The sequence below is a fragment of the Myotis brandtii genome, unplaced genomic scaffold, assembly GCF_000412655.1.
Source record: "Myotis brandtii unplaced genomic scaffold, ASM41265v1 scaffold125, whole genome shotgun sequence".
Lineage (NCBI taxonomy): Eukaryota > Metazoa > Chordata > Mammalia > Chiroptera > Vespertilionidae > Myotis > Myotis brandtii.
In genome coordinates, this window is record NW_005354385.1 from 11,440,355 (window position 1) to 11,453,630 (window position 13,276).

Below are 13,276 nucleotides of genomic sequence, written 5' to 3' on the forward strand. Positions count from 1 at the left end.
ATCTTGATGGAAGCTTTGTGGGTCACAGAGAGAGGTCAGATCAGGCAGCACCTTAGACAGTTCTCTTCCCCTAAAGGCCCTTCCTGATACCCAGGAGCATTGGTATCAGAGCAGTTTCTCTCCAAGGCTTTTTCCTATAGGGCTCTGAGCCCCTCTGGTTCTCCCTCCTTTACTCTCCCTCCCTGCTCCCTACTCCTTTTTCTGCAGACATTTGAGCCCTGCTCACACTTGGAACCCATTTTCACACAGCCCACCTCTGCAGACTTACAAATTCTCTAAGGAGCTTACCCAAACAAAGGCCTGTGAGGTGACGGAAACCCTCTCTGGAAGACAGTTTACCCATTCTCTCTGGTTGCCTGACTTTGCCCCTTGGGGCCTCACCTTCTCTAACAGCTAATCATCTCTTCCAAATATCATGCCCTTCTCAAGGGAAAGTCTACCAGCAGCTGAGAGAATAAAATGTCTCTATATGCTTCTGCCCTATAGATTTCCATGGAACCACTAACCTTATCTCAGGTGTATCCTCAATTACCAATTTATCTTATAGTTTGTTACTTTTATGGGCTCATTGAAAAGAATTCAGTGCTTTCCCTTTTACTTTACTTTTTCTTGAAATTACTGTTCATGGTGAGCATGATCTAGATTCTAGAACCGTTTTGCATATGTACTTAAAGTCAGATCAACATTATCCTTCTAGAAAAAATGCTTCCTCTTGGGTTTTAATATTTGCTGATTTAAAAGAAACATTAAATGGACATTTAGCAGAAGTGGACTTGATTACTGACTTGATCTTGTGAAATTGAAAATACAATCAAGTGATTCTGACCAAAGTTCTTGGTTTTACACTAAACATATAATTTCCAGCATATCCCATTAGCCTTAATAGCATAAGGAAAAAGGCATAATTCCTCAGTAGGATATATAGGTAGGTACACAGATTTTTCATTTTCCCAGAACAGTCCTGGCATAATTTTAAATGGGAGTTCTTTTCATTCTCAAAAATGTTCAGTTTTTGATAATAATCTATCTGGTGACCCTGGGTGAGGCCCTTACAGTCTGGTTCCTAGCACAACGACTGCCCTGGGGAGAGGCAGTGCCTGGAGTGCTTAAGAGTGTGGGCTCTGGGCTCTGTGGTCGGACAGTCTGGATCCAAGTTCTGGCTTCCCCACCAGAGAGCCCAGATCAGTTAGGGTTCCTACGCTACAAACAACAGAAACTAACTCCAGCTTATTTAAACTGAAAGGGAAATTATTAAAAGAATTGGAGGTGCTCATCTAACATTGCCAGGAAAGCTGAAGAACCATGCTCAGAGGCTGGGCATTTGGGCTGATATACAAAATCACAGCGCAGGAGTGGTCTGCTGGTAGAGGCTACTGCCTTGCCCTTGAGCGGTAAGGTGCCTCCCGCTGCTCCCATCTGCAACACGGCCTGTGAATCAGGAGGTCACGGTTCCATTCCTGATCGGGGCACATGCTCTGGTTGTGGGCTCAACTCCCAGTGTGGGTCATGTAGGAGGCAACCAATCAATGATTCTCTCTCCTCATTGATGTTTCTATCTCTCTTTCCCTCTTCCTTCCTCTCTGAAATCAATAAAAATATACATTTCTTTTTAAAAAAGGAAACTGTTCCTTTAAAAAAAAAACAGCAACAGAAGATTTTTTTCAAAAATAAAAAGTGTGTTTGATATGTCAATTTTACCTCCATAAAATTAAATAAATAAGATACAAAATTAAAATGCATATTATTAGTGGTCATTATTGGTGGATCTAGCTTCCTTACTATGTACAGAAACCAACAGAACATTTGAGGCTGTTGAAGGATTTTCAACTCTGGCCAGAGAGGGATTCCCCATGTCTTATATCACAGCAAGAACTCAGGCAACATTTCTGAATGTTTTCTATTTCCTACAGATAAACATCAAACCATAAAGCTCATGTTTGATCCAAGGGAAATACCAAGGCAGTTGCCAGTTCAGAAAAGATAACGCCTGATGGCCTAAGTGAATTTACTGAGTCTCATGTTACATTTGCAAAACAACAAGAACTGAACTGAGCCTGCAAGTGAAATGGAAATCAGCGTTTCAGAACAACAATAGAATAATGCATGAACTCTATCCACTCTTGATCACATCTGAGTAGAGGCAAAGGCACCGACTGGGTTCTCCTTTCTGTTTGTCATTCTTGTCTTACCCACACATAAATGAACCAGATAACTGAGGTACAATCATAGTGTCCCAAATGGATCTATTTTCCTAGACAGTTTCAAACCATCTCAAAACCACACTCCATTTAAATATGCTTTCCTTGTAACCCATGAAAGGAATGTTACATTCCGCTGCCACACAAAATATGAACATATCCACATCTCCAGACAAGACTGCCCAGATGTTTGGCATTCTGAATCCTCCAAATCATCGCTGCCACACAAAATATGAATATATCCACATCTCCAGACAAGCCAAAAACTGCCCAGATGTTTGGCATTCTGAATCCTCCAAATCAAAGAAAACCTGGCAATCTTTTTCTTCTAAAGAAAACTGTCTCTGACTTGTGGAAGAAAGGACCATAAATACATCACATATACACACACACAAAAATCTATAAAATCTTTGGAAATACAAATAACAATGGAAATGCTATTTTCAACTTTGTTTGCCATAGCAGCTGAGATTAATGGGTTTGTATATGGCATTTACCTTATATTGTATGACAGATGAAATGCTTCCATGTGATGCTGAGCAAATAATAGCTGGAGAGTGTTTCCTGGAATTTTAATTTTATTGTCTCCTGGAGATCTTTAAGGGAGGAGGTCAAAGGTTATTTGTTAAATACCATTAGATACGGTTTTACCAGATTAAAATGAGCTTTGCAAAAAGTGCAATAACCGTATAGGGTCACTGAGTCATCCAGATGGGGGCATTTTAATCAGCCATAAATCAATCTGATCTTGGTAATGAAAATAATCAAGAATACTTAATTGAGCATTTTTAAATCTATGTCCTACTGTGTGAAGGCACTGAGAGGAAGATGCACACATACACACAAACCATACACATAAGCCAGCCAATGAAATGACTGGATTAGAACAAGGTTATCTAATAGGAATTATACTAATACAGTGGCAACTGTTAATACCTATTAAGGACCTACTTTGTCCTGGACTGGGTGCTCAGGCTTTACCTGCTCCATTTCCTTTATTCTTACAGCTCTTTGAGGCAGATGTTGTTGTTTCCATTTTACAGTTAAAAAAACCGAGGCTTCGGGAAGTACTTGCCCAACATCCCACTGTCAAGGACTATGGAGGGTCTGAGATTTTACCCTGCTTGTTAGCTAATGAGTCAGCTTGGCACTGGGTCATGCATGCTGGCAGAAAACACAAAATCCCTGGGTCAGAGACATAAGATTTTATTTTCCTGGCACGGCAGACGACATGACTTCATGTAGACATCAACCACCCAGTTAGAGTGACCATCTCAGTTTGCCCAGGGCAGTTTTAGTTTTAGCATTAAATGTCCCTAACAAACCAAGACAGTTGGTTACTCTAGTTCCCCTTGTCACCCAAGTCCTACAAAGGCAGTGGGGAGAAGCCCAGATGTGGTGCTCACACAGTAGGTCTGATTCACAGCTGAGAAACCCTGAGCTTAGGAAACCCCCAATCTTATAAGGAAGCTGTTAGTAAACTTGACCAACTTTTGCCCTCCAAAGAGACATTATTTTGTTTTAAATATGTTTTTATTGATTTTAGAGAGAGAGGAAGGGAGAGGGAGAGAAAGAGAAATATGGATCGGCTGCCTCCTGCATGCCCTTACTGGCCATCGAGCCCACAACCTGGGCATGTGCCCTGACCCAGAATCAAACCGGTGACCTATTGGTGCAAGGGACAATGAACGCTCAACCAACTGAGCCACACCGGCCAGGGCAAGATTATATAATCTTAGATAGTAAACAAATCTGCCCAGTGCCCTGGAGGAAGACTTATTTGTATCTTCTAAGACTGTTCACTATGCAAACATCCTATAAAAGATTATCTGATACAAAAGCTTTCACAAATGCAGAAATGTGAGAGACTCATAGCAAACTATCTCCCAACTCCTACAGCTATTAACTGAAGACAGTATTCAAATCCAGATCCTTTGGATGTCAAAACCATGAGATATCCTCCCTCTTAAATTATGCTTAGATTTATAGAGTTAAGGCCAAAGAGGGTCAACTTTTCTTTTAACTGATTCTTTGAACTCTTAGTCAGATGTTTTTAAAATATGGTATTTTCATTGTTGAATGAACTTACAGAATAGAATTTTGGAGACATTCGGAAATGATACTCCAAAAATAAAGTCCAGTCAGTGAACCTAGTGGACTTGTAAGTGCTCTTCCTTCCCTGGGAGTCTGTGATTCTCCTCCCATATTATTAGTATTTGCTATTTTCTTTCCTCTTGTGATAAATGCTTTATATATAATTAGTATTACTCTGCCTTATTCTGAATACAGGCAAAATTTCAGCTACCCTGGAGTATATATTTTCAAACCAGAGTAATTAGCAAACAAGTTCCATTTTTTAAAAAGAAATTAAGTATATAACTTAGGAACTTGCTTTCATCACATTTTTTTACAGATTTTCATTCATTGTACCATAGTAACCACAGCACCAAATAGGTGTGACATTTTTAGACAAAGTTTGATTTTTTTTCTTTCTAATATTCAGATCAAATGTCCTATTTATTTTAAACTAAGATACTAGCAGGGGAGGGTATCACTGTATGTTGTTAAAAGTTATTTCGATTTTCGTCTGGGTAGAGCTGGCTCTTTCCTCTATTGCTCTCTAAAGATCAAAGGAAGATGAAAGAAGAACCAAATAAGCAAACAGAGAACAAAAGACCTGTCATAAGAGAGTTTCTATATTGCCTGAGTGATGGTTAACCACGAGGACATTGTGTCTAAATGGGTGCAAAAAAGTTAAGCAAAATATGAAAAAGTTTATTAAAACAGCCTATTCTTCAGAGGGGTGATTAAGATGCCCTAGGACAGGGGTGGGCAACCTTTTTGTGAGTGCGTGCCAAAACCAGCAAAATCTCTGACTCAAAATTCTTCTGCGTGTCAACTCTAATTTTTTGAGAACATGTTACGCCTATTTGATATCTCTTAAGGTGTAGGTATGTGAAGAACCTTGAAGAAATAATAAAATTCATTCGAGCAACAAAAACACAGTATATGATGATGAAAAATACATTTATTTTTTTAATGTATACATGTACACTGATAGTCCAACAGAAAACTTTATGACTCTGTTTGATATTATCAGTGGAACTTTTGCTGCTGCATCACTGATGACAGAGATTTTACATCAGGTTATATTTCGTGCCCTTCAGAGATATGCACGAGCTACTACTTTCATCTGTCAGGCTACTCCTATTATGAGACTTAACAAAATTCATCACTGAGAACAAATATTCACAAGCATATGTGGATGAAACCAAAACACTGGTCAGTTCTAGGAAGGAAGGGAGAGTTAAGGCAGAGGCATAGAAATTGCTCTTCCCCTCTCTCGTCAATCCATGTCTATGGTCTTTAAGATAACTTGTTATGTAAAATTATTTATTTATCTAAGATGCACCTACGCTGAATTTATCTGAAAAATAAAATGTCGATATTAAGAAAAAAATTGTAAATGGCAGATTATAAGAGAGGGTTTTGCGTGCCAGCAAAAGTTACTGGCGTGCCATGTTTGGCACGCGTGCCAGGGGTTGCCCACCCCTGCCCTTGGACATGATCACATCATCCAGAAGCCACCTGGCTAACCTTGTAGGAACAACTGTGGTCCCCATTCTGGCCTCTCGGCACTGCTCCGGGATGGTAAAGACTGGCACTCGGATCCAGAACTCTTTTCAGTGAGAGGAAAAGACATACTCTCCCTGCAGGGGCCTCAGGAGCCAGGCCTTCCATTTAAATGCAAAAAAAACCCCACAAAAAACTCAACAAAAACAAACAAACAAAAAATGGAAGTAAAACCATAGGGAATGGCATTGCCCTGGGCATATTAGAGAGCACTCATCTTGCCTAAAAATATTCAATTCAATATAAACAAAACTGCCCAAATAGACTGAGTTCATTTGGGCAGTCAGAGGGGCACATTGCAACTCTGCCTCCCAGGCCAGCTCAGACACAGACTGGTAACTGGAATTCTATCAGTGAGGAAGTGCCCATACAAAGCTTCGGTCTGTACATTTGAGGAAGAAAAGTAGCAATAGAACTTGCTGATCAAACGCAGTGTGGCTGACAAAATCGTTCAGAACATGGAGTCCATTGGATAGAAAACAGTGAGAGGGGTGCTTAGAATGGAATTGTTTTTCTCTCCCAATGAATCGGGATGGCATGCCAGGAAAAGAACTAGAGTGCATTTTCATTGTGTAAGAAGATAAATTTTCTCATTTCTAAAAGACATATTTCTTTGAGATCTAAGGGCTCTCCTTTCTACTCCCCAACATAAAGTGCGATGGTATCCTGCTTGGGAGAAAGACACAGGCCTTACTGACATTTCCACTCCTAAACGGAACGGGCTTTGGCAAGGTCTGCTGCTGCTTTTCTGAAGCATTTCCTGCTGGCTTTTCGGTAGGGCCCAGTTCTTATGTGGTTTTGCTCTTTTTAAAAAATATATGTATAGCTCTAGCCTGTTTGGCCAAGTGGACAGAGCATCGGCCTGCAGACCGAAGGGTTCTGGGTTCAATTCTGGTCAAGGGCATGTACCTCGGTTGCAGGCTCCTCCCTGGACCAGGTCCTGGTCAGGGCTCCTGCAGAAGGCAACCAATTGATGTGTTTCTCTCACATTGATATTTCTCTCTGTCTTTTCCTCTCTCTCCCACTCCCTCTAAAAATCAGTGGGAAAATGTCCTCAGGTGAGGATTAAAAAAGAATAATTATATATTTCAGAGAGAAAAGAAGGGTGAGGGAGAGAGAGATAGAAACATCAATGGTGAGAGAGAATCATTGATCTGCTGCCTCTTGGCCATGTGCCTTGACTGGGGATCAAACCCTGACCTCCTGGTTCATAGGTTGACACTCAACTACTGAGCTACTGCTCTTGAAATCAACTCCTCTACCTGCTTGATACCCGGATTCCACCACTTAACTTTCATTTTATACAAGCTATTCTTTGCATCCTTTTTATTTTTTACTAGAGGCCCCGGTGCACAAATTCGTGCATGGGTGGGGTCCGGCCAGCCCACCTCGATCAGGGCTGATAAGGCAGGGCCAGTGGGGGGAGGGGCTGAGGGCAGTTGGCTGGCTGGCCCCGCCCTCTGGTTGAACTCCTGGTCGAATGCCTGGTCTAGGGGACAATTTGCATATTAGCCATTTATTGTATAGGATGTTCTCTCTCCTTCTTAATTTTTGACGTTTCCATTCTTTGCCTGACACCATAGCTATTTTCTGACCTTTTTCACAGTTCACAGGCTGAAGATTCTTTTCTTGTTGCTTCTGTTTTCATGGCCTACGCACGGGTTACAGAGGAGAAACTTAAAACGACTGTTAGTCATTTTTTACTTCTGGGGGGCATCAGTAAGATTGTCTGGTGACCTGGATTGGTGGCCCTCTGTTTCTGAAGTGGAATTCTAGAAGTTGGAGCAGCCAACTTTCCTGCTGACTGTTACTGGTACCACACTATTAAGAGAGGTACCACACCTCTCCCCACTGTCCTGCTCAGTATTTGCAGCATCAATAACATGCATTCCGTGCCGACCACATGCCATGTGATCCGAATAACAAACAGATTCCGCTCTCCTAATCCACCCCCCAGCAAGCACAGGCAAAGATTAAAATGCTGATGTTGCAACACTGAAGGGGCACAGTCAAGTCAAGGTTCTTGTTCTAGCTATTCTGCATCTTAATATCCATGGGCTTTCTATTTCCCACACCTACACACAGTTATGGGGTTTCAAAGAGCACAAAGCAAATAAAAAGAAGGGACTATTTTTCACATCTCTATTTACTAGTAGTTGTGGAAAGAAGAATTGTTTTAATATTATCTGCCATGAAAATGTTTTTGATTCAGAAACCAGATTCTTGGATAATGTAATGCAATAAATCTATTAAAAATATACTACTAAAATGTTCATATATATATATGTATATATATATGTATGTATATATATTTCTGTCATTTTTTTAAAACTTCCAACCAATGCTATTAAAGAGCAGATTATTTTTGGAAAGTGGGTGTCCTCTCACAACTTCCTTCCAGCAACAGTTGAAATCAATTTCTACAAAACCTGCTGGTGTCTTTAGCTTTTCATTAATTTTTCAATTTCTAAAATGCGTCACTCAACACATACACCCACAGCACAATATCCAAGATGGGACAGAGCATTGGTGCCTCTTTCCCAAGGCCACCCACTCCTCAACCCACACAAGCACAGATTATTGCTGTTTCTTTCATACCCACAGGAAAGGAAAGGCCCCAAGTAGGGGCATCTGTAGAAAAAGAAAGAAACTTTGCTTATAATTTCATTAGTTTATTACTTTCAGGTTTTGTAACAGGATTATCATATGTTTAGAAAAGTAATTTTTATGGTTAAAATAGGATTAACTAATAGGATTGAGAAAATTTGAAAACCATTCAAAATAAGATTTTTCACAGTTGTATTTCTATTTCTTTTATTTTTTATTTTTTAATTCTCACCCAATGGATATTTTATCCATTGATTTTTTAGAGAGAGTGGAAGGGAGGAAGGGAATGGGAAAGAGAGGGGGGGGGGGATTGGTTGCCTCCCACACATGCCTTGACCAGGGCCAGGGATCGAACCTACAACCCGGGTATGTGTCCTTGACTTTGGGTGCATGGGGCGACACTATAACCACTGAGAACACCGGCCAGTGCTGTTTCTATTTCTTTATTTGAATAACAGAATTATCTCTTACCCAAGATGACCATTCACTTCATTTATACATGTAAGCACTAGCAACATCATAGTTATTGTAGAAAGACTTTGGGAAAAGTCATTTTCCATTGAGCAACCATGTGGGCTACTTTTCTTTGAAGAAATGCAGTTTTAAAAGCACAAACTAAGAAACTTGATTTCCTTTAAACAAGTACTTCTGAGGACATGTGAGTTGGTTCAAATTTTGGATAGTATGAAATTTCATTCATCAACCCCACAAAGTACTATGAATGGGGAGAGTTAGATGATTGCAGGAGCATCTCATAGACATGGGGTCCTGGAAGGCTGGGAGTTGACCAGAGCACCGAGTGTAGGAGAAGAGGAAAGTGGTGGGAAGACTTCAGAGGTGGGAAGGCAGAGGGAGCAATAGATACTTAGAGACTGAGCACAGCCGAGACTACAGCCATCAAGACCTCCTGGGGAGACATTTTCTAAGCCCCCTAAACTTTCACTAATATTTTACAGGCAGCTGGCAGAAGCATTTTTAAAAGTGAGATATAATAAGCAAGATGAAATTTTTATTCCAAGCCAAATGAAAGAAAAAGAAGGTAGAAAAATGACTGAATTTCAAACGCATATTGACACTGTAAACCAGCATAGATGTCCCACAAATACCTGAACTGGGGGCTAAAGGGGACTTGAACCAATGAGTTTTGATCTGAGCCTTTCACTGTCTTCAATATGAGAGTCAGCCTCCCACACTGTGTATTCTCTCCTCCCAAAGTGAAGTTGTGGGTTTCTGCTTTGGCACTTCATGTTCTACAGGGAGACAAGTTTGTTTTCTGTACCTAATAGCATCCTTGATCTGGATCTAAGCTGACAGATCAACCTCACGTCACAGAGGGAGAGACAACAGACTTTATCTGCCTCTTGACATGATTCAATAGGAAGTGCACATTAATGCTCCTGAAGTCTACTTGCCAAAGATAAACAAATCCAACCTGAATCAGATAAAGCCCCTGGAGCTAAACACCAGTTTGCAAGAAATACAAAGACCAGGGAAAAAAATAGCAACATATCAAATCCAAGGAAATCCAGAATGTGACAAGTTCTACAGGACTACAGACCCAGCTTCTTCGGTAAATAATTGCAAGGAAAAAAGAAGGGAAGGGAACTTACAGATTTTTTAAATATATTTTTTGTTGATAGTATTACAGATGTCTCCCATTTCCCCCCTCCTCCCAGCCCTGCCTCCCTGCCTGCCAGGTCTTCACTACCCTATTGCCCATGTCCATGGGCTATGCATATAAGTATATAATTCTTTGATTTGTCTCTTCTCGTCCCCCACAACCCCACATCGAGGTATGTCAGTCTGTTCCATGCCTCCATGGGTCTTATTTTGTTGGTCAATTCATTTTATTCCTTAGATTCCACAAATAAGTGAGATTATGTGATATTTGTCTTGGTGTTTAGCTCAGTTTGGCTTATTTCACTTAGCATAATATTTTCCAGGTCCATCCATGCTGTTCCAAAGAGTAAGACATCCCTCTTTTTTACAGCTACATAGTATTCCATAGTGTAAATATCTCATAGCTTTTTTATCCATTCATCTACTGATGGGCTGTTTCCAAATCTTTGCTTACCTACAGACTTAGCAGACATAGTAACCAAATGCACTGTGTACATTGATTTAGATTCTGATGTGAACAAACTATAACAAAAATTTATGAGAAAATTAGGCAAATTTGAATACTGACTAAATATTTAATGATATTAAAGAATGACTGTTAAATTTGCCCTAGAAGATATTAGTAATATTGTAAAGCAATAGCAATCATTATGGTGGAATTATATAATACCACAGACTTTGCATCTAAGTAGTCCAAGGGGAAGGGGAAAGCTGTGGGGGTGGGGGCAGCAGGAGAAGGTTGTAGATGAAATAAGACTGGCCATGTGTTGACTGGGTAAGGGGTGCATGGCAGTATGTTATACCATTCTCTCTACTTCTGTATGTTTGAAAATATCAATAATAAGTTTTTTGTTTAATGAATATGTAACAACATAAAAAATAACAAAGTTTCCTCTAGAGAAGGCTTTTGACATATACATCACTAATTTCTATGTATTTTCTAATTTACACAAGAAAATCATTAACATGTTGCTTATTACACAGATAACAGTGCATAAAAAGTAATAACAAAAATGACCAAAATACTAACAAACCAATAGAAGAATCAACATAATTTGTGAATAAATAATTTACAACAAAGGATATATAAATGAATCTTAAGCATTACGTTCAACCTCACTCATAGTAAGAAAAATGAAGGTGTGAGGTGATATCTCATTGTAGTTTTGATTTGCATTTCCCTGATGATTAGTGATACTGAACATCTTTTCATGTACCTATTGGCCATCTGTATGTCTTCCTTGGAAAAATGTCTGTTGATATCTCCTGCCCATTTTTAAATCGGGTTGTTTGTTTTTTTGCGTTTGGTTTCTATGAGTTATTTATATATTCTGGATATTAACCACTCACCAGATATATAATTTGCAAATATTTTGTATGTTGCCTTTTAATTTTGTTGATGGTTTTCTTTGCTGTACAAAAGCTTTTTAGTTTGATGTAGTCTCACTTGTTTTTGCTTTTGTTGCCTTTGCCTTTGGTATCAAATCCAAAAAAAATCTCCAAGACTGGTGTCAAGGAGAGAGGAAAGAAAGAACTAAAATAAACAGATACAGACTAAAGAAAGAATTATAGCAAAAATGTCCACTATTAATTTTCAGTTCTATTTTTTCCTTTAATAGGAAAAGGGGGATGACGTTGGGAAGTAGAAGAGGGAAGCCATCAACAGAGCAAATACAATCAAACTGGCCCATCAAAGTCTGGTAGCTGGCAATCTTTCGCATCTTCCCGTGGCTCAGTCTGGCTATAGTTGGAACTCCTTTTAGAATCTCTGGTACCTGAAACTTTCTAACACATGGAAGGGGCAGTTAACCTTGTTACATACAACATAAGATTAGCATCTGCTGCTTAGAGAGAACAGTTTTCTTATTGGTATGTTGTACAGATTTCCAGCATGACTTCTCAGATGCTGAAGGTTGGTTCAGCATGGATCAGTAGCAGCTTCCAGTCTTTTCTCTGCCATTGTACAATGTTTATCAGCTCATTTGCCTCTCTTTATCGCCTTTTATGGCCTTTTCCCACCTATAAAATGGGGTAAATAAGCTTTTACTTCATAGGAGGTAAGGAAGACAGGGGATTGCAAAAATTAGTGTTTTCACTAATCATCTCAATGTACTTCTACAAACAAGTGACTGTTATCTTCTAAAGAAGACAACTTGCCTTTTTTGCTCTAGCACCCACCTCCAAAACTTTAAGGCCCCAGGCAAGAGACAGTATACTGTTCACTGTTTACATTGTTTTCAAGGCTGACTAACTTCAACACGATGCTCACAGAATCGAGACTTGTTTTGTTGCTGGGGAAATCCCCCATCTGCACAGGTATGTGTCTGTGTGATAACTCAGATATCCCTACATGCCTCTCTGAATTATTAATAGACCCTTTGTTTTGGGTGCAACAGAGAGAGAAGACAGCACAAGTTTGCTGCTAGAGTACTCCAGGATTTTCAAATGTCCCTGGAGGAGAGGAAAATGAATATTTTGAAGAAAGAGGGGAGAAGAAGGCACACCCTAGCTTATAAACAGACAAAGGAAGCTGGGGAACCCAGGCAGGCACTGGGAGCTCAGAAATATCTTACAAAACAGGGCAGGGCCCCTTGAACGGAGCGTCCCCCTCAACCACCCCACCACGTGAGAGCCGTTATCCTCCTGTTAGGTTGCTTGCGGATCTAACAGATTTCTCATACTTTCAGAACTGGGCATTAGATGCAGCATCTAACTAATGTTAAGAGAAAAAACTGAAATATAGAAATGAGACACACACTGCAAAACTATGAGTGCATGAGTAAGGCAATAATGGCCCCCACACACAAACTAAAGAAGAGAGTATTTTAATGAAAGTGTTGTATGACTTTGAAATCTTATTAATGTCTTTCATGTTATATTGTACTTTCATTTAAAAAAAACACAAAAAGCCATCTGGCAAGCTCAGTGTCGTGAGAAGCCACTTTACTAGGCTTTTAGCATGACTCAGCACAATTCCAAATACTTTGGTCCTAGCACGAACCACTCTCCCACTGCAGTTAACTAGACAAACGACTCTCTTAAAATGAGGTTTATAAGCCCATTTAAAGGGTAATAACATGTTGCCTCCCTTGGTTGAGACTTTCATCCTGATGGAGGCTATAGTACATCCTCAAAATAAATAACCCAGGCTCCACTCACCTCACAGCGCACACAGCAGGCCAGGGCTTTTAATGACTCACATGAGGCAGGGCATGGAA